Below are 21,594 nucleotides of genomic sequence, written 5' to 3'. Positions count from 1 at the left end.
AATCTGGGGATAATTATGATCAGGGGCGGATAACTGTTGGGCCGGCGGCATTTTGCATAATTAAACTTCAATTTAGTGGCGTTTATCGCGAGCCAGTATTTGTATAAGTTTTTGGCGATATTTCCTCGATATTTTTGCCCCAAATCGACTGTTAATACGGTGTTGCGGATAAATTGAATCGGGTATATTTCTCGTATAAATGTTTCGGAAAACACAGTTTACCGCGTAGCCAGGGAATTCAATTTCCCCGCGAAAAAGCGTAACGAAATTTTGCGTTGCGAGAAATCCTTGGAAATCGACCTCGTTTCCCTAAAACTGCTACACTGCAATCCCCATCTTACTCTTACTCCGTTTTCTCGCCCCGAGGAAATTCGATTCCACTTAGTGCTCGCCATTTTCTAGCTTAGAGATTGAGAGATCGCGACGTTTGAAACCATGTTTTCCAAAATTGCGCTTCCAGAAAAATATATTGGTCCACAACTTACCGACGGAAACGATTATCGCAGTTTAAGTAATTAAATTTACCGTCCATTTGGAAGAATCGATATTTTTAAAAGAAAAAAAGTACACACTCCTTCTCTCTCTAAACGTCGAATGAACGAAATTAATCTTGGGGGCGATAAATTTTGCAAGGATCGAGAACGGTTCGGAGACGAGCTCGATTGACCGTCGTGACTTATGCGCGGCGCGTTGGCTGGAAATTACCGCGGCTGCAAGGAAATGCCATTTTAATTAACGATCGGGGAACGGAGCCAGGCACCGACGTGGTTAGTACAGGGTCGCTAACCATGTCGAAGTAATTAGGGGATTAGCCGAGCGGTTTGCCGGCTAACGCTCTCCTCGCCTCTCCTCCAGCATCGTTCGGCCCAGTCTTGGTCGCCTCCTTCGAGCTCGGATCGGTCAACTTTTAATCCCGGCTCGCCACACGGATTCCAATTTTCTTCGAAACGGAGGGCGATAATCGAACGTAGATCGACGAGTTACTTGCCGATTCCATTTTACGAGATTTCTCGAAGAAACGTCAATATTTTTACATTGGCACGGATTTATAATTTTCTTTACAGTTTTTATTATTAACAATCTTTGAAAAGTATTCGTATTTATTTTCGAGATTATTGTCAATTCAATTCGATTTTCCGATAATCTATCAGCCTGGTTGGAGAACACAAACGTGGAAAACTCGTTGTAAACCATCTCTTCCGATGATTTATTTCGAATCGATGAATTTTCTTCCCGCAACGACGACATATCGCGATATTTCCTTGCAACTGCAAGCGCAGCGGCCTTCGATACCGTTCATACGATTTCATACGGATCACGGTTATCCATCATATAGCTCGAGAAAAGTGGTCTTCGATCTTTAAAACGTGACGTTGATGCACTTCTCGCTGAAATACCAATTTAATATTTTCTTCTACTTTCTCTCTCCTTCTTCCCCCTTCTCTCCCATGATCCATTACCACGCGTCTCGCCGTGGTAACAAACCGTCCGATGGGAGAATATTCGAAAGGTATGGACGTTGAATTTTTCACGTTTCGAGGGATGATCTCTTATCGAGAGGCAATAGGTTATTAATTCACCGAGTATCAAGATGCGGGAGCAAAGGGACGGATAGATTATTCGAGGGTTTCGCGATCCCTTTTGACAGCCAGAAACTCGATCCTTTATCCCGGGGACCGGGTGGCTGACCCTGAATGACACTTATCCCTCTGATCCCTCTCTCTCTCTCTCTCTCTCCTCCTCCTCCTCCTCCAGTGAGCTCGACCATATTTTAAGACGACACGGCCTGTCACGGCTCGGTCTTCTCGCTCTCGGTTCGGAATATTAAATTTCCCAACGTCCGCCACTCCCATCCGCCATTATTTATCCGCGGCCAGCCATCGAACTCTAATAAACGGCGAGCCTCGGAATATGCGTATGAAACGTCATCGCACGTGTCGCACAGATTGCGCAATGCTAATTCCCGGTTTCATTGGACGCAACCGGTAACCGTTAATTACAGCCTCCAACGAGCATAGTAATTTCTCCCGTGCGCGTCGTTAATTGGCTCTTTGAACGTCGGCCGGGCTCGTTTCAATCGGTCGAAAATATGGAAACGAAGCCACACGAAAAACGGGCCATTTCACCGCCGCTGAGAGAGAGTCTCGACGTATCTTTCGAGATATATATATAGAATCATAATTTTATATATATATAGAAGAAAGGAGTCTCTGTTCTCCGTACTTTCAAAGAGCGTCGATTCATCGAGGATGTTCGCTTTTATCGTTTCGAAGAAAGACTTCTTTCTGTGGAAAAATGAAACAGACGGGATAACAGACAGAGAGGGAAGAGAGCGATTAACGGTTGGTTGAGGAAAACAATGGAAATTAGCGAGAGAGGTGGAAAGTTTCGCGCGATCCAGGAGGTTAATAACACCGTTTAAAACAAGTATGTGGGTTAGCGAAGGCTAGAAGGGTTGGAAATTCGCCAGAAGTTATAGAGAGAGAGAGAGAGAGGAAGGCAACGTGCATAAATGCGGTCGGACCGCGGATGGCGATCGATTAAGCCGAATACCTTTGCGGGAATTCTCTATCGATCGTCGTCGATGCGACGCGTTCCGATTTTCTTCGTTCTCCCATCCGCTTTTCCACCTTTGCTTCGCAGCAAAGGGGAAACAACTCTTGTTCCGCGAGTCGCGACTTCCGAGCGCGACAACGAGTTTTCGCGCTCTTGTTACGTTTCTCTTACTTTCTCTTAATCGAGGCGTGCAGGTCCAAGAACTCCAAGCGGAAATGCAGCTCGTGGGTGAAGAGGGCCGACGAGAAATGTTTCCGCCACCGCCACCGTCAATGTTTAGTTTCTTTTGTTCTCCCAGCGCTTTTTGCCGTCCTCTCTCCTCCTCCAAAACCATTACACCCGCTACCCCCATCGCGATGTAAAGAGAAAGCGAAATGTTAATCCAATCGCGTTAATCGATACATGTATATATATTCCGAGATTTGAGGACTCCTTTGCAGAATCGGTATCCTTCTAATCAAAGCGCGAATCGAGTCACGTTAGGGCGGGTTTGACGATCGATTAACCGCTCTGTTTGCCCTGCTTGTGATTACGTTCAGACAAGCGGACGATCAGAGAAGCGACTGTTAACCACCTCGTTATCGAAAGGGGGGTGTCGAGGAGACAAGCAGGACGGTGAGAAAATTGTAGCGGAGACTAGAGAGGCCGGTGGAGAGCGGGTTGAGGGGAGGGAATCATAGGCGCAATAAGGCCGATCGCGGTAACTGAAATCAGCTGTCGGCGACTCCGTAATTGTGACCCACCCTGTATAAGGAGTCACGCCGCCGCCGTAACTTTCAGCGGGCTGTAATTAAACCCAATTAGGTCATAAGGTGAGCAACTTGTGACGCACCTGGCTGAACCGTAAATTACACCAGGTCTCCTTGTCTGTACCGCAACCGCGATTACGGTATACGGAACCTCGCAATTTCTGGCTTCTGAACAACGGGCCCCCCCCCGGTTATCGAGGGTGATTAGCCGGCCGGCCCCTCGATTTGACGCAACCGAGGGATTAGCTAAATAAAATAAAAGAAAGAAATTCTCTCTCTCTTTCCATCGGAATCGTGACTCGATTGGTAATCGCGCGCGCAATTTTCCTGAAATCGTTCGATAAATCTCGTAGTCAATAGACACCGCTGTAGTTGGTGTAGTCACAGCTTTTCCAGTGCGGTGGAACAATTCGTCCCTGTTATTTAAACAGCGCGACGGGTGAAAAAAGGATCGAAACTCGCGCGGTTCCGCGGGAAAGGAAATCGGTTTAAATCGATCGTGAGCGAACTTGCAATGGGTTGGATCTCGCCACGAATTTTTTACCACGGTAAACGATCGAAGTGAAAAAGATCGCCACCCTGCGTTCCTTGCGACGAGAAAAATTCAAAACTCGGATCAACGATTCTCCTTCTACCACGATTAGAGATTTAATCACCATTCTCGACCAATCACGACTCGATTCGCGCATCGAACTCGTCGCAATCTCGTCGAATGGCCGAGATCATCAATTTTCCAAGCAAGCAAGAGGATGCCAAATAGAATTACACAGGTGGACCATTAATCGAGCGCGCGGTCGCGTAATCCGTTACACGTTCCGCAGGGGTCGAGATTCGCAGGTAGGGGTGAAGAAGGTTTGGAGGAAGGGGCGAGGAACGAAATGGAAACGGACGACGCGTAAGAAGAAAGAATGGTGCAGGAGCGAGAAACACCGCGTACGTGGGCGTTCGTACGAAGTACAGCGGAGTCGGGGGGGAGGGAAGGGTGCTGTTCTAGCTCGATCAATACACACTACCGGCAACCCCTCCGCGTCCCACGCCGTCCCTCGTCCATTTCGTTCACCCCTGACACCATATCCCTCCCCCATTTCGAACCACCCCTACTGCTATCGTCGGTTCGGATGCTCGAGAGACCGGTGTCGTTTAGCTGTACGCGTCTTATCGCGCGCCAGCCTCGAAAATACCGATCGGCCCACGCGCGAGTTTCACGCGCCGTAGTTTCGAAGTCCGTTCGCGGCCAACTCTCTATTCTTCGTTTCGAGGGCTCTGCTCTTTGTTGCGAGGGAAAGAGAGGTTTTATTTATTCTACTCGAATAGACGAGAGGATCGAATTCGGGGATCGGTTCGTTCGGATGAAACGCTCGCTTCGGTTTTCGAGATTGTGCAGAGATCGTTTCACGAGTTCGAAAGAGCATTGGACGAGGGTAAACGGGAGAGTTAGGTATCGATTATATCGACGGACAGTAAAACAGCGTTGGGATCGGTACATCGTGTTGGGATGTCGTTCCAACGCTTCCATTTAACTCTTTGTTCGTATTCGCGTTCGATGGCACGTCTCCAATTAAATTTCTCCTCGAACAGGCGAGTTTGGATGATGGATGATCGAGAGAGGAAGACCAATTACTATTGCGATATAAGGCGATATAGATGATGCAAGAAGGGTAGCCGATTAAGTCTCGTCGAACCCGACAATGTATTCCCCCGCGGATTTTGCGGGGTACACCCTTCCACAGGGTTCTGTACGCGAACCAGCCGAGGTAATTAAGTTTAGAGCTGTGGAAGGAAACCGCTGTGAAGTTCGGAAACACGGTTGCTTGCCCCTGCCAAGATCTTCCCCTCTTCCTTTCCCTTTTCAGATTAAATTCTATAAATATTGTATGTGGGGGGCGGAAGTCGTGGCTCGAATTTAAACTTAATTTAAATTGGCAGCCGTGATTACTTTTCGAACTGTGTTCGAGTCGGGATCTTCGTCTCCGACGAGATCGGGTTAAATCGAGAACAACGCAACCGGTCAGATCGATCGAGATATTAATAAGCGGATTAGCAAGGATTCTATACGAGCGGAAGAGAGGGTCATTACAGAGGGGGTCGAAAGGATCGCCAAGTTACGACAGTTTCGTAATCAAAAAAGTTTCGATAAACGATCGAAACAGCTTGATAAGTTGGCGGTCGGTCGAGGTGACTCATATCCGTGAGAAAGACGAAGCAGGACGTGGCCGGACGTCGTTACCGTTCACGAGCTATGCAACTTTCCCTCCTCCCTTCTCCTACATATCCTTCCCCATTGTTACCACCGCATCGTCGTAGTCATTTTACAAAGAAAAGAAAATAATTCGAAGAAATCCATCAAAGTAATTCGGTGAAACGTTTATAAATTTTCAATCCTGATATCGCGACAAATAATATAAAACCACGCGATATTGATTTGCGAGAGACGAATTTAAAATTTAAATTAATATAATTCTGAAAGTTGTCGAAGACGAAGTGGAGACAAAGTACTCTGTAAAACAAAAAAGAAAAAAAAAAGAAAAACTGCAAAGTCACGGTTAAAAACGCGACAACTTTTTCGCCATCGATCGTAAAGCTTTACGATTCGACGGCACCAAATCAGGTATTCTCTTCCATCGCGAGATTCACGCGCCGGCATCGCGGTTAATAAAGTTCCAGCTTCGTGAAACCTCGGATAGCTTCACTGGCCCGCTCCTCCGGGTTTACGAGCTCATTTTTTTACGAGGCTTGGCGTCCCACCCCACCCTCGCCGTCTTCACCCGCCCCGACACTCCCCGACAATTTTCTCGCATCTTCTCCTCCGCATCCTTTCTGAAACGAGATTTTAATCCAACCGTACGGGCTGGAGAAATCTCTCGAACGGGGGAGAGAGAAATCGACGCGACGTTATATAGGTGTAACGGTGTCCTTTCGATCTCGATATCGATTTTACGATGATCATCCGCGAAAAAACACATTCGATGAAAATTCCGAATTACCTTTATCGGGGAATATTTAAGGCTTTTACGCGTCGTTCGTACAAGCTTTTATCGCGCACGCTTTTTATTCGGAGATGAGAAAAAGTCGAAGGTAAAAGAGCGGAAGGAATATCGACAGCGTGTGCTCGCTGTATCGAATATTTCAGATGTAATCTACGCCTCCCTCCCTCCCTCCCCTTCCAACAATCAATATTCAACCAACGTTCGAATGCTTAAAATTCAACCTGCGACCGATTTCCGTAAATGGAAATATCAGATTAAAACTTATCTTTGTCGTTAATAGAGGCAGAAAAGAAAGAAGAAAAAAACAAATCTATTTCCCTTATCCATACGAATCATGATAAAAAAAGAACGCGTAACACATTTCTCTAACTAACGAAAAAGTAAAAAAGTCCATAATAGATCCAACGCGCGGAGTTGATCAACATCCGTTATCCGAAGATTCGAGAAATGGGAGCGGAACATTGAGAAATTACCACGGTGTCGCGCGAATACACGCGTGGCATCCCTTATAAATCCTCCTGGATGGGATTCCATTTGCTCCTCTTTCCTTCTCTCCTTTCCTTTCCCTCCCCCTCCGCCCCCATTCGCGCGAATCCTCTTCCTCTCGGTGGACGTAATCGGTGATCCGTTTGGCCGGAGTGTTTGATAAGTCTTCTCGCGAGGAGGAGAGAGGAGGACACGAAGGACATGGAGGGATGAGAAAGGAGGACAGGAGAAAGAGTATATAACAGTGGAGAGGGACTTGCCGGGATTCCAACCGAGACGAGATTATCGGGCTAAACTGAAATCCAGAAACGGGGACGTTTGCGAGCCAGCTGTCCCGCGCCGGCTGGCCCCGTTCCCGCTTTCTTCCTTCTCTCTCCCCTTGGCTCCTTGTTTGTCGGAGGCCAGCCCCACGAATCCTTATGAAAGAGCCCGCCTATCTCCGCGTTTCCAGGACCGCGTCTGTTGGAACACAGGGTGGGTGTTTCGAGGAGGCAGACGCTTTTCCAACGGGAATAAAGAGATTTCGGCTTGTCGTTCAACCGTGGATACTGTAAATACGAATTTTTATCTATCTTCTCGAGAATTCATTTCGAGTTATAAATTTTAACACGCGATGGATAACGATGGAATCGATCGGGGCGAATAACTTCTTCTGTTATTCGGTTGTTTTTTCGAGGAATGGCACGCAGCTGCCATCGTCGTCGCAGGTGCGTCGTACAGTTTCTCCTCGCTTTGGATATCTTGAGCGCACGAATACGTAATCCATGTACGAAAATATATTTCTCCGTGATAAATGTCCACTCGTTTTACGATCCGCGACGAGAATACGCGAAGGAGTCAGTCTCTATGAAACTGAATCAGTCATCGACCGTCTCGAGATTATTTCTTGGCAGATTATCTGGGAACGAGAAGAGAGAGAGAGAAAAATGGCGAATATCATTGACGATGGCGAAAATTTCAACGGCAAAATTTTATCATGGGCTCCAAGAAACGATCAGACATATGGCCGTCATATGCGTATATTTCACACGGCGATACACGCTCCGATTCTTCGATTCTGTGCATTCTTTTGTTTCCCCCCTCCTTGCTTGGGGAGGAATCGTTCTTCCACGAAACACGTCTGGATCTATCACAACTCGTACGAATTTTTTTGCTCGTTTTTCGAATGGCTGCAAGGCCTCCCGCGAATCATTAAAAGCTCGTCTGTGGCGAAAATACAGACGAAAATACTTGGTGCGCTCGAGTGGTGGCTCTCTATCGCGAGTCTTAAAAGGATATATTTTTAGGCGAAACGTTTCGATGGTGTAACGAGCCAGCTTCCTCCCTTCCCTCCTCCTCCCTCATCCGAGCTAGTTGAAAGAAACGAGTTCATGCTGCCGGCGGGGCCTTTAGAATCCTAGTGTCTGTCCTCGACTGGGATGCTCTACTTGCGACCGACTACTCTTGCGTCAAGACAATGAGAAAGAAGAGGAGGAAAAAAAGGAAAACGAACATTTTTCATCCACGAATTTGAAAAATTAAAATCTGTCGTAGCGAAATTCACGAGGGAGCAACCTTTACTTTTGTCGCCGCGAATTAATCGGATGGGAGAGAAACGATCTTTCTTTCTTTCTTTACGAAACAATAATTTTTACGAATATATCGATATTAACTTCGTCATTTAGTCCAATTAATCATTCGTCATCTTTAATCGTGCAAGCTTGCGCAATTCTCGAAGCGAACGATTCAACGAAGTGTCCTGCAAAACACGATTGGTTAACCGAGGACAGGTACACAAGTTGTGTTATCTAAGCGATGGAACGAGCTCCATTACCATTAAAACGGGCGGAGCTGGTGGATGATAATGGAAAATGGACGCGTTAGAAGCTGGTACAAATGGGTGGAGGAAAATCGTCAGCCAGCAAAGAATAGTTACGAAGACCAGGGTAAGGCGAAGGATCTAGAATCGTCCACGATCTTTCGAAACAGTTTCAACTCGTCCATGATTTATTTATCGGACAATAGAAGATGAAAAATCGTTCCAACGTTCGTTGCAACGATTGAGCGAAACAACTTATAATTGGTCCAATTAGCGAATCGTCCCCAGGAATTTTGTTCTCCTGTTTATTTCCATCGTTGTACAAATTGTTTTCGAATCGAGGCGAATTTATCCTCTCTTTCAACATTTCTTTCGAATATGATCGGGGCGAGAAATTCGCCGTGGCGAAAATGCGTGCAGAAATTCTCTCCCCGCGTCGAGCATGATACGCAACGTTGCTACGTTACTCCTTAGAAACTATTTTCCGGATGATATTAAAGCTGGAATCGTGTTCACGAGCAAATGGAAATGGGATGGGTGTAACGAAAGGGTGAGGGGGAGGAGGTGGAACAGATGCAACGGAATTAGACGGGCAAAGTGAATTCCAACATCGTAAGGGGAGGAGGGAATAAAATTATTCCGTAATCGCCGGCTTTTCTTTGCTTCGGATCGATCGACCGTTAAATTTTGTGGAATCTACCCCTATCCCATCTACCGAGAGATCGCACAATTGTACTCCGTTGTCGCGACTGTTTAACGCGTTACACGGAGCAGAACCCCTCGAGAAATATCATCGCAACGTTCCGTAATTTTCCAAGTGTGCTAAAAGTCGGAGAGAAGAAAAGATTGGCGAGTTCTCTCTTCTTTTCTTTTTTTTTTCGAAGAACGGAATAAGTGGAAACTGGTGAAACAAGGAGTGGTTGTAAAACGCGAGAGAGAAGTTTGAAAATTGTTTCCTAAAGCACTTGACAGGGGAATATAAGTTTGGAAAGAGGAGTGGCTCGTCCAGAATTGATCCCCGAGAATCGTTGGAAGAGACGTTGGCGCGAACAGCGATCGCAAACAAGCACGGGAGAGGGGAGGGAGGGAAATCGTAGCAGAGTGTAGTAGACGAGTTCTTGGCGGGGAAAAGAGTTTCGACGAAACATCTCGAATTCTTTGAAATTCTCACGGACACAACGAGGCAATGTTTACCTGCGCATGAATTTTCCACCACCCGCTGTATCCTCTTGACGGTGGTGGGAGATACAGACACGGAGAAAAAGAGAAAGAGAGGGAGAGAAGATAGGATCAAAGAGGAGCGAAGGAGATGATTAGGTGGCAGGGAGAGAGCAGGACGGAAAGGGTAGGATCAGACGGGCAAAGTGGATTCTAATTTTAGAGAGACACAGTGTGTATCGAGGCAGCCGTGTGTCTCGATGATCACAGAGCCAGCCCGTTGATGATACGAAAGCGCGTTCAAGTACAGCTTTGCAACGAAATACGATTACGACATGCTCGCCACTCTCACGAGTACCGTGCAAACAACAACAACAACGGAATTCTTCTCGACTTCTCGTTCCGGAAATCGTTCTCCATTCGTCGAAATTTCGTCGAAATTGCAAAGACGAATTGCAATAGACGATCGTTAATGTCATTACGTATCCAATTTATTTATACCATGGAAATGGAAATGGAAATGGTCGACGACTAATTAATCCGAGGATAAACTCGGCACGAGATAAAAAGTATATTATCAGATTTGGAATACGCGTGAAGCGGTGTCGGGTCGTATCCCGAGAACGCCGCGTGAAAATTTATTTTCACGCGTTCCGCTTTGGAATGCCACGCGGCCTCTATTTATAGATCCCCCTTGAAAGCGATTATACTCGAATCGCGGCCTCTCCCCGGTATAAAATCCATTTCACCGGCGGCGAGCCGCGATTAACGAGGCATTGAACGTTCCAGCTGCGAAAAGGGAGGAAAAGGGCGGCGGATCGGCGCCAGCTGATCCCAAGTGCAAGTGCAAGTGCTCCGCTGGATATTCGGCTTTGATTAACGATTGTCGCGGCGGAAAAGGCCCTTTCAACCGCGCCGCCCAGCGTCGCAGAATCGCTTTCTTTTCTCTCTCTCTCGACTCCAACTAACCCTCGGTTAGAAAAGATAACGAAACCCTTTTGGTATCGGATGACCTCTGAACCAATCGATTCGTATCGAGGAATAATTCGCATTTCTTTCTTCTCCCATTCTCGAATTTATTCAGCATAATTCACTAACTTTATAAACCTTCGTGTGTTTATAGATGGAATCGGTTTAAAACAGTCGTCAGCCGTTAACGGGCTATAGGTCAGATGTATCTTTCGCGCAGAGAGTTATATTCGTAAATTGGGTTATATAAATTCTCCTCTGCTTGCATTTCGAGCCCGGATCACGTCCGTCCGCGAGCCATTATCCACGTACGATTTATATTTCCTACTAAACTCGAATCCTCCTCGGGAAAAATATCATGTGATGGAACAAACGATCCGTAAAAATGACGGATAAGGCTAGCGAAAGATTGGAGAGGCAAGTTTAAGGATCGAGCGGAGAGAGAGCGCGCGCGTTGAAAGCTGGGCCGAAAGAAAAGGGGATGGTTGGGGGATCGCGGTTCTCGGTAGCGGCGCGATCGATATTCGCATAACAACGGCGCAGCGCGAAAATTCGCGATGCGGAGGTGAGATTACGCCGGTTTTAATCGTTCGTTCGATCGTGATTATCGAGCGGGCGACGCGAAGCGAAGCGAAGCGCGTGCACGCGAGAGGCCAAGTGCAGTCATCGAGCGCGATCCCCCGCTTTATACGTAATAACGCAGCCACGCGAGGGCAGCTTTTATCGACCACCCCTTCGCGTCTACTCGACGGCTCCTGGCCGTCTGCCCCCTGCGCACGTCTGCTCTATCCTCTCCCTAGAATCCGCCGACAGCCTCTTTTTCACGCGGCTAGGCTTCCGGGCGAGCGGCGAACGCACTTTAACGACCTCCCCTAACACGTTCGAGCGGAGGAACGGCGCGGATCGGCTCAACTCAGCGCGAGCGAACGGACCGCTGCCCCTTTAAATTTTATAATGTATTCAACCACCGTGCCAGATCGATCTCTAACGAGATCGCATCGCATCGTGTTTTTCTCCATTTTCCCCTCGGTCGAAGCGATGAAAAAGAAGAAAAAAAAGAAGAAGAGCAGGCTGGTGAAAATTTGACCGTGCGAGATTTGAAAGGCGGCAAAGCGTTAAGTGAGTGATAAGAAAAAGTGGATGGAAAATTCTGTGGCTCTCTTTCTGCCGAAAGAGAGAGAGAGATTCTTGGTTCGAATTGAAGAGCTCTCTCGAGACCGAGGTCGTCTCCTTCGAGGAGACTCGAATCCGCTCTCCCGTTTCACGAGAAATCCGTGAATTTTCGAAAATTTCCAACGATCCGCACGTTCGTTGAAAAAAAAATGATCGCTCGCGTGAGAGGGAACGTTTGGCAGAAAAAAAAAATAAATAAAATAAATGGATAGATAAATAAGTAAATAAATAAAAACAAAGAGACGGTTGAACGTGAAAACGGTAGCGGGTCAGCGGGTATGTTCGATAACTTTTTTTCCGCCAACCGATCCATTTCACGCAATGGTGAACAAAATGCGAACCTCCGACGAGAATTTGCGCCGCGCAACGGAGACACGCACTCCGCCAAGCGAAGCGTGTGCGTGTGCGGAGGACGCATTGTCGTCGACGATTGCACCGAGCTCTGATCGATCGCGTCCGACCGAACGGCGCGCTTCGATCGATCGACAGGAATCGAATATCCTCCTCCAATCGTCCGCGTCGTTCGATCGCGATCCGATCCGATCCGATCCGTGTCAAAATTCCATCGTGCGTTCGTTTCCATCATCGCTCTGTTGCTCGTGACGCTTGCGACAATGCTCTACGGTGCATTCATAGAAGAAAGGCATACGAGTTGAATACGTACGTAGCGTGATCGCGAGAGAAAGAGGAACCGAGACGCTTTTCCTTTTCCTAACAACACGGTCCTCGGTCGAGAAACGAGTCGATGCAACTTGGGACGGGGGCCGGTCGGATCCAGCGGAGCGTCGTGATTCGCACGGCAGTGGAGCGAATCAATATTTCTTCCACCGACTTTAAACTTCGATTACCGGCCGCCACTCGCTTCCAGACGCTTCCACGTCCTCTACTTATGCCCGTTCGCGAATAAATAGGCAGGGTTGTCTAGCGGAACAGGGTGGCGAACGGGTGCGACGAGCAAAGAGGCGAGGAGGAGCGAGGAGTGAGAGAGTTAGAGAGAGAGGGGGGGACGGGGGAGGGGGTGGGGGAGCGAGCGGGGCTGGGAGGCTTCGTCACTATGAATACAGAGGGCAACGAACTTTAAAACGGGCATCGGAACCACTTACAGTCAGCTGCCACGAAGATCAGCGTGCAACGGTAGTCGCGGCACGAGCTCGACCTCCACCGCGCTGGGATTGTTATTCATTTAGAAGCGTGCAATCAATACTCTCCTTCTTCTAATTCGGCCGGGGAGATTTCGTCGTTGCACCGCAAGCGGATCTCGATTTCGAAATTTCGACGACGCGACGGCCCGTTTTACCGTACCAGTTCGTTTTACGATTTACGGGGAAACGTTCCGTTTTTCACCGGCACCGGAACGCCGGAGCAGCGATCAATCGACGAACTACCGTTCGATTTTCACGCGAACGACTCATCGAGGCGGGGATATTTCATATGTGTAGAACGCAAAGAGGGGGAGGGGGAGGGGAGGAAGGGGTGAGAAACGAGGCACTAAAAGAGGGAAAGATAGACAGAGAGAGTTGGAGAATAGTTAGCCCGATGCGATGTACGAAAAAAAAAACACTGCGACGAAAACGTCACAACCTCACCGGTGGTCGACGATAGACTGAGCGGCGCTCGAGAACGAGGCGGTACATTTCGCGCAACTTCGTGTCTCTTCGGCGATATTCGGCATGGGCCATGACGTCATTCTGCCGTACCATCGCGTGCCCATACTACTGGCGCCTTGCGGTCGCCGCAGGTGGATCGCGATGTATTTTTCAGTTGCAAATGTTCTGTCGCTTTTTCTTACCACTTTTCTCGGAATTTTCCCCGCCCGTACGGAATGTAAAACACCGTAAAAACTTTGCATTCGAATTAGACGGCTTCCGCCGTTGTTGGAATACTTTCGTTGTTGGAATACGTTCGATGTGTCAGCTACACGGCTGACCCTCGCTACTTCCTTTCCAAGCACACTACGAATTATTCCCTCCCGTGCTTAAGGGGTTGTTCGAGTTAAAATCATGGTGATTTTAAAATATTCAAATAAAGCCGAAAAATCACCATGAATTTATTAAATTGCTGGTCAGCGACACGCGATATATATATATATATATATATATAAAATATATAAAACGAAGCAAAATATAGAGGGACGAAGAGTGCGTAAAGCGCGATCTTCCTTTTCTTTTTTCGTACGAACCTTTTGTCTATGGTGGAAGCGGTCGGCACATGCACAAGAGCTGGTGACATTAGTCAGGATCACGCGAATTTTAAATCAATTCGATCACGATAGCGTGATCTATGGCCGGGAGGGGGATCGTAGAACAACGAGTACGCGTAATCCTTATCCGTGCAATACGCTCGTTCAACATTTGCAATAATTCCATCGTTTTTTCGATCGTTCGATTTTTCAATTACGACAAAGAGTAGGATTTTCCAGAAAAAAAAGTTGAAAGCAAGATAAAAAGAAGAGATCTAGAAAGGAAAAGAGATAGACAGAGAAAAAGAAAGAAACGAACGAGCATCGGAACATCGGTTTCCAATTTTTCCCACTTTCACGGGACTTTTCACCCTACTCTTAATAAACGCGAGCTACCTTCGGGGAGCGAGTATAAAAGTCGGCAAAGTTTAAGCTCGAAAGTTTGGCGTGGCACGCACGCACACGGAGAACGTGCCACGAATCCGAGTTCCGGCCGAACAAAACGGAGAAACGCGAACAAATGCGACTCTGTTTGCCGACCGAGAAGTAGTTTGTCTAATTGAGTGAGATAAGGTGGAAGTTGCCGACGGTAGCAACGATTTGTTTACGCAAGAAACGAGATTATTCGCTGTACAGCCGGGCTGTGATTGGCGGTGCAATGCCCGGAAATCTTCAGACAGGACGGCGCGTCGAACCCTTTTATCGGGATTACATCGGGTGTCGATCGAAATCCATTGAATTTAAAAGGCATGATTTCTTTTTTTTTGGAAACGCGAAATTTCTCCCATTCGCGAGCGCGGAAAAATAAATATTTTCGGGAAAAACACGAGCGGAACACGCGGAGGGAAAACGCGGATATAAAAATACACGCGAACAAGTTATTCGTTGATCGCATCTCGCATCGCATCGAATCCATTACCAAAGTGGGGATTAAATATTTTCCACGGCGAAACAATAAAAAAAAATAGCGGGAGAAAATAGCGCGCGCGTGCGAGAATGCGGGGGCGATTTTGCCGTCGAAAAAACCTGTAGAATAACAGCGTCCTTGGAAAATGTTATTTACAACATCCTGTTCCATTACCTCCCTCGCATATGAACGAACCGTGAAAGGGAGAGGGGAAAAAAAAAATAAAATTCCTCCCCGTTCCCACTCGTTCGGTGATTTACTCCGATGTGTCAGTAAGTGGCGTAAGCGGATGAGTCGATGGAAAGGAAAGGCGTAGCAGAGGCAAACGAATCATATCACGGGGGACGTGTATACTTGGTTATTCTCCTTTGTCCCGTCCCGATTTATCAAATTAACGGATTCGTTTGGAGCAGAGAAGGAGAGAGAAAGGGAACGCACGTGTGCGTGCAACGCGGGCGGAGATTACGGGACACAGAATTCGACACAGAATGCCGCAGCCCAATCAATAGAGTACACTGGCCCCGCCGGCCTTATCGAGTGCATTCTCCCGATGCCAGATTATATTCCCGCCGCTCCTCCGAACCAGCTGCATTCTCGTCCACGTGACCAAAGTGCCGCCGCTCCGTGTCGTCCTTGCTTTTCCTCCTCCCCTGGAACGAGGGAGGTTGTTCCACCCTCTGGTCGGGCCGACACAACGGTTGGAAAAAAGGAGGGTGGCGGTCGTTGGCAACGACGATCGAGACAAAGATGACGAACCGATAATAACGCGAACGGGGCCAATTCGTTTCTCTTCTCCCGATGGAGAAAGCGGCGAGACTCGGGGCCAAAAGGGGGGCGCGCGCGACTTGTTCCACTCTTCTTCTTCTTCTTCTTCTTCTCTCCTTATATTCTTCCCTCGGAGAAGGAGAGAATTGTTATTGTCCGCCCCGTTGTAAAATTACCGCACCGATAAAGCAGCGACCAAGCATCGACCAGCAATCTCACCGCGTATCGACTCCTCCGCTCGACCCTCGCTCCGCGATAACGATATTGTTATCGAGACAATGCGTTCGAGGGAGAAATATCGACGCGCGGTTTTCTCTTTCTTTCTTTCTTTCTTTTTTTTTTTTAGGAAACGCCGTCCCGTTCACCCCTCTAAGTTCACTCAACGTAGCTGCAATTGTTGCTCGATGGAGTCTCGCTTCGTTATTGAGTCGATTACAGAGGAATGAAATTGAACAGCGATACAGGGAGAAACGTTATTGCATGCGAAATGGTCGAGACGAGCATTTTTATTGGCGACATTCTTCTCTGGTGCGCGAGACACGGACGAGGAAAAGAAACTAACAATGATGAAGAGAGAGAAGAGAGAGTGTGGCCAAGATGGTGGTGTGTACGTACGGGTAAAATAGCTCGAACGTTTCGTAAGCATAATTGCAGATACTATCGCTATCCCGTCGGAGCTATTGCGCCGGGGGTGGAATTTTATGGATTCATTCGTCACCACCCCCCCCCGCTTCGCTCGTAGATAGCAACGTTTCACCGTGATATTCACCTTGGCTTCCGCCGCCTCTGTAATTGATAGCCACTCCCTTTAATTCCACCACGTTTATTCAGCTCGCTATTTTTGGAAAGTAGGTTTGCACGAATGGCCGATAATCGGTGGCGCTCGTATGTAAATTGCGCCACAATCTCGACGTTGAAAATTTCGATTCGATTCGAATGGATACGTCACGGATGATTCGTCGATAACGTCCATTATCACGGTTGCACGCCTCGCGAACGATCATGCGTGTCGAGCGTAGCGTTTCGCTGTATAACTGCGCGAGTTAATCATTTCACGCGATCCGGACAACTCTTGCAAACTCGATAAGGACGTCCAACGGCCCCGAGTCTTCCATCGAGTTCCGAGATCGAATTTCTAATCACCTGCCAGGTTTATCCGCGCTTTCGAGACAAGTTCTCCCCCCAAGTTTCGCGGTTCTTGGATCGCCGCAACCCCGTGGCGGCGCGTCGCTCTCCAAACTAGCCAAAACCGAAATTTCTCTTCTCTCTCTCTTCATGGTCACCGCGTGAAATCACTTCGTCGAACGTTACACGAACCTTGGCTATCTAGGCGATACCGTTTTACGATCGACTTTATGGGGGCGTTAAGGTCGCTTCAAGGTCGATTAAACGACACCCCTTCCATTTACACGGGGTAATAACTTTATAACCATCGTGTAAGAATAACGATTCAGATCTTCGGACGATCGTTGCGTTCTTTCCTCGCGATCGTTCGGAAACGAGACGCAAGGGGGGATGCGATTGGATCGACGAGGGGATGAGAATTGGAGAATAATATTTCACGGAGAGGAGAGAAGCGTAATTTTACACGTCGGACGCGATACGTAGATATCGGATCGCGTCGGACGAATCGGTTGGAGAATTAATTCGCAGGCGGGCAACGAGTGTGGCGCGCGTCCATAACGATGGATAGAGAAATTACGGGAAGGGTGAACGGAACAGGATCCCCCGAGTGGTGCTCCAACGAAGACGATAAATTAAATCCGGGGGCTAAGCGCAGACTCGCGTGAGCAATGAAATTGCTGAACCGGAAGTTATCACGGTTCAAAGCGGCGCGGCTGCCGCTGGATCTCGTGAAATTTCGTTATCGCGCTGGCCAACGGAGAGAGAGAGCGAGAGAGAGCGAGAGAACGAAGAGAGAGCGAAGGGAGAGCGAAGGCGAGGATGGACGGAACAAGGGATGACGCGTAAATCGTTTAACATGGTTTATCGTCGTCGTGTCAAGGAGCGGAATGCTTCCGAATCGTTTGGCCCTCGTAAGTTCGTTACCCGTTCGACGTGTAAAAATATACTGTCGGGGACGCGACAGCGTGGCCGACCTACATTTCCATCGCCCAGTATCGATCGCTTGATTAATATTTCTCCGCCGCGAAATTTTCACCCCTTGGCCCCGTTCGATCCAGCTCCAGCCATCGATGTCACGATTAACCGGCTAATTCGTTCGCTCTTTGGATAAAGTGGAACGATAAAACGAGAGACGGGGAGGAATATCTATAGATAGGATGGAACGCGATCGCGTATTTATACGTGGTTTCTCAACGAAAATAATATTATAATACGATTATCCAACTCTTTTTCAGAACGTGATTCTGTTTCGAGTCGCGATCAGATATTACGAAAAGAGAAGCGAAGGTGTAAGCGAGAAAGAGAGAGAGAGAGAGAGGGAGGGAAGTTCGTAAGCGAGGGAGAAAGAGAAAAGAAAGTTCGTTCGAGGATCCACTCCGCTTCCTTTCTCTCTTTTTCGAAGAAAGGAGAAAGAAGGAGGGGAGAAGTAGACGAGGCTCGAATATTTATTCATAGTTTTTTCAGCCACGGCCCGCGTCCACTCGATTCCTCCACTCAGACTTGCGCGAATCCGTCGGACCAGAGGGGAGGAGAGGCCACTTCATCCCGAATAGCGGGGTGCTCGTGAACTATCGGCAGCCAGCTTGTACACAACGCTCGTTCGCTCGAATAATTTGCCCGCGCGCGCGCGTAAACACAATCAGACGCGACGCGTTCTTCGCTCGTGATTCCATTCCATCGAGAAGCGATGTAAGCGAGGCGATTTATTAACCGGAAGATTGTCGCCGTTTCGTGTCTCGACGCGAAAGCGGATGAAAACAACGGACGGGTCGATGAACCCGTCCTCCCCCCCTCAACGAAACGAATCGTCGGGCGACAAAGAAAGGAAGATTCTCGATAAAACGAAGATCGAAAGGTTTGGAGGAAAAATCGATAAGAATGAAAAGCGTGTAAGAAGAAGAAGACGAAGAAAAATGGATACGAAGCGAAACGTATCGACTAAACCCTAAAGGTGGGTTTAAAGGCGACACTGTACGCTATTTAAACGTGGAAAAGGATGAAAAGCTGTTCGCGTGAGTGTCGTGCCTCCTCTCCTCCTCCTCCTCCTCTCGCTCGCTCTTTCCTTGGATTTTCGCCTCGTCGATCGATTCACTCGGTTACAAGCATCGCGTTACAAAGACCTTGGCGCACTCGTGGCGGCGACTTGCATTGCAAAGCACTTCCGGCCGAGAGGATCCTCCCGGTTGCGACTCCCTACCAGTCACGGGAGGGGGGAGAAGGGTGTACGAAAGGGTCAAAGGGTAAGAAGGGTTCGTTGGCCCTCGATCAACTCCCCTACCCCTCGTGCAACCACCTACTATCAACCTGCGTTGTTCGTATGCGTTTACTTGCGGTTGAAACTCGTCCCCCCTACTACCACCCAGCTTTCAGTCGCCACTTTATTTTCCATTCCCCCCCTCCTATTTCTCGCCAGACGATCCACGATTACGCCTTGCGGAAATCGTCACGCCTCCTTCGAACGACGACTCGTCCTTTTTCGTTTTCAATTTCGTCACGCGGAATATTAGTACGCGTCGTTTCGAACGAAACAAAGTTTGAAGGGACGGATTCCTTTAATTTTCGTTTAAAATTTTTTATCTCGCGTTTATCGAAATCTTGTTCTTTTTCCAGCCACGAGTTTCGAAGAAGCGAGTCTCGTCGAAATTTTTTTCCCCCTCTCAGAATTTCAAAGCCGCGGCGAAAGCACGCCACTTCGAAATTGCAAAATTCCCTCCTATCCTTTATCCGAGGGCTTCTTGTCCATGCATGTAGCGGAGAGTTTGTATATACAGTACAGGTTCCGGATCCTTCGATGAAAACTCTCTCTCTTTTCATATTTTTTCCGTTCCGTCTTTACGCGCGCTTCTCGTCTACTCTTCTTACGGGAGGGATGCGTTTTATGCCGCATACATTTCGGAAAACAATTCCCTGTTCCGCTAGAATTTTGCAAAATGGACAGTAGCAGAGGGAACGTAAACGAAAAACGCTGCTCTTCCATACGAGTGGACACTGCATCGAGCTGTACTCACGCATCATCGACTTTCATCCCTGGAAACTGGCGGCATTACCTTTTTACCGATTTTCTTCCTTTAATCTCGCGGAGCTTTTCGATAAAAAGAGAGAAAGAGAGAGAGAGAAAAAATATCTGGCTTTGTCTCCTCTCATTCCTGTTTCGAATAACGGTTACGAAACCGAAGGGAAAAGTTTCGATGTCGCCTAACGGGAAAATTACCATCGAAATATCGAGGATTATCCCGAGTTTCTATTGCGCGTTACGCGAAAATGATCCCCCTCCCCGAGGAGATTGTAATTCCATATTTTCAAGAGCGGGAAAATTTCGTTAAAAATTTGGCCGATTTCACCATCTCTCCTCCGTAGTTGGAGCAGGCGGAAAAAACCAGCCCTTGTGGGATTCGTTCTCATAACACGCGCCGACACGGGACCGAGAACTTTCTTTTCTCCTCACCTATCTTTCTCCAGTGTGTGCCGAGGAAACGTGGAACGACGGAGAGGAAAAGTTTACGACCTACACGCGTGTCTCGCGTGATAAACCGTCTCGTTTCTTATTCCGTTTTCGATATGCGCGTTACGCATTATTTATCCGATCCAAAGGAATGAATTAACGAAAATTAAAAAGGATTGAAGGAATAAAAAAATTTATTCGTACCATCTTTAATCCATTTCTAATAATATATCTTCATTCATTCTAAAATGTATTCATCTTTGGAGATATCTTTGGATAGGACACGCTCTAAAGATGATCAGCATTAAATAAGAACGATGATTAAGTAATAAGCGGCAAATTTAAATTGCTGCTTAATTTGAAAGTTTAATCGATCCAACCAAAATCGTTTCTCCCCGGTTAAGATTTCCCGAGCCGAATAATTAACAGATATGACAAATTTTTGTCGGCAAGGGGGGGAAAAATTCGATTTTTTGCACGAAACGAGGGTGAAACGAGCGCGAAAAGTCGCTCGTAATCATTTTAATTAAAGCAACGACTCGTTTCACGCGTTGCACCACCCTCGCTCTCCTGCTCGCGCGAGCGAGCGTTTCCACGCGTGTCGCGATAAACAAAGGCCGCGAAGAAGAGAAATTTAACTCTCAATTAACGGCCGGTCGTCCACTAACGAGCCGTGCCCGGCCAACGTTCGTTATACGAGGGCGTCGTCGCCGTCGTCGCCGTCGTCGTCCCTCTTCGGCGACGACGCCCGCTGCTCCGAGGACGACGGCCGCGTCAGGACGAATTATCGCGCTTAAGGGGCCTCTCGGAGAGAAACGGAGACAGAGAGAGACGCATTACGCCTCTATAACGATGTCCTTCTCTCGTGGCCGTTTAATTATCGCGCGGTGTTAATTACGCAGCGATTAAGCCGATCGATTCAAATTATCCCGCGCCGCATCCAACGATCTTTCCGCTTGCTCGATCATGAATGATGACCGAAAATAACCCGAGGGATGATAAAATGTACAAATGTGCATAAAACGTAGATCTACTTTATCCAAAATTATCTTATATTATCGAAGATTCTCGTGCGACTGAAACACGAGAACGCGTTCATTTCTCATTCGTCGAATTGAGCGTTGATTACAATTGTTCTCGCTGTCCCCGACAGATAAGAAAACGACGAGGATGGATCAATTATTCGTGGGGAGGAGGGCGCGTAACATCGACGGGTGGTGGTAAGTGGTCCCGTGGAAACGGGAGATAGGGTCGACACGTCTCGCAGGGATCTCAAGGTGGAAACGGGGATCGCAACGTG

The 21,594-nt window shown here is 47.8% G+C and overlaps 1 protein-coding gene and 1 long non-coding RNA gene across 9 annotated transcripts in view; both read right to left on the bottom strand.

Annotated features, from left to right (window-relative positions):
• The window catches only part of LOC410852 (protein Fe65 homolog), a 114,081-nt gene that overhangs the window by 9,895 nt on the left and 82,592 nt on the right, over nt 1–21,594 (bottom strand). The window lies entirely within an intron of this gene.
• Nucleotides 165–13,930, bottom strand: LOC107966114. The gene is made up of 2 exons (XR_003304179.1): nt 12,980–13,930; nt 165–2,285 (listed from the first exon to the last, which is right to left on the bottom strand). It is a non-coding gene; the product is annotated as an uncharacterized LOC107966114 (long non-coding RNA).

Source organism: Apis mellifera, linkage group LG2 (genome assembly GCF_003254395.2).
Source record: "Apis mellifera strain DH4 linkage group LG2, Amel_HAv3.1, whole genome shotgun sequence".
In the NCBI taxonomy this organism is placed as follows: Eukaryota; Metazoa; Arthropoda; class Insecta; order Hymenoptera; family Apidae; genus Apis; species Apis mellifera.
This window is presented reverse-complemented; position numbering and strand designations above follow the sequence as displayed.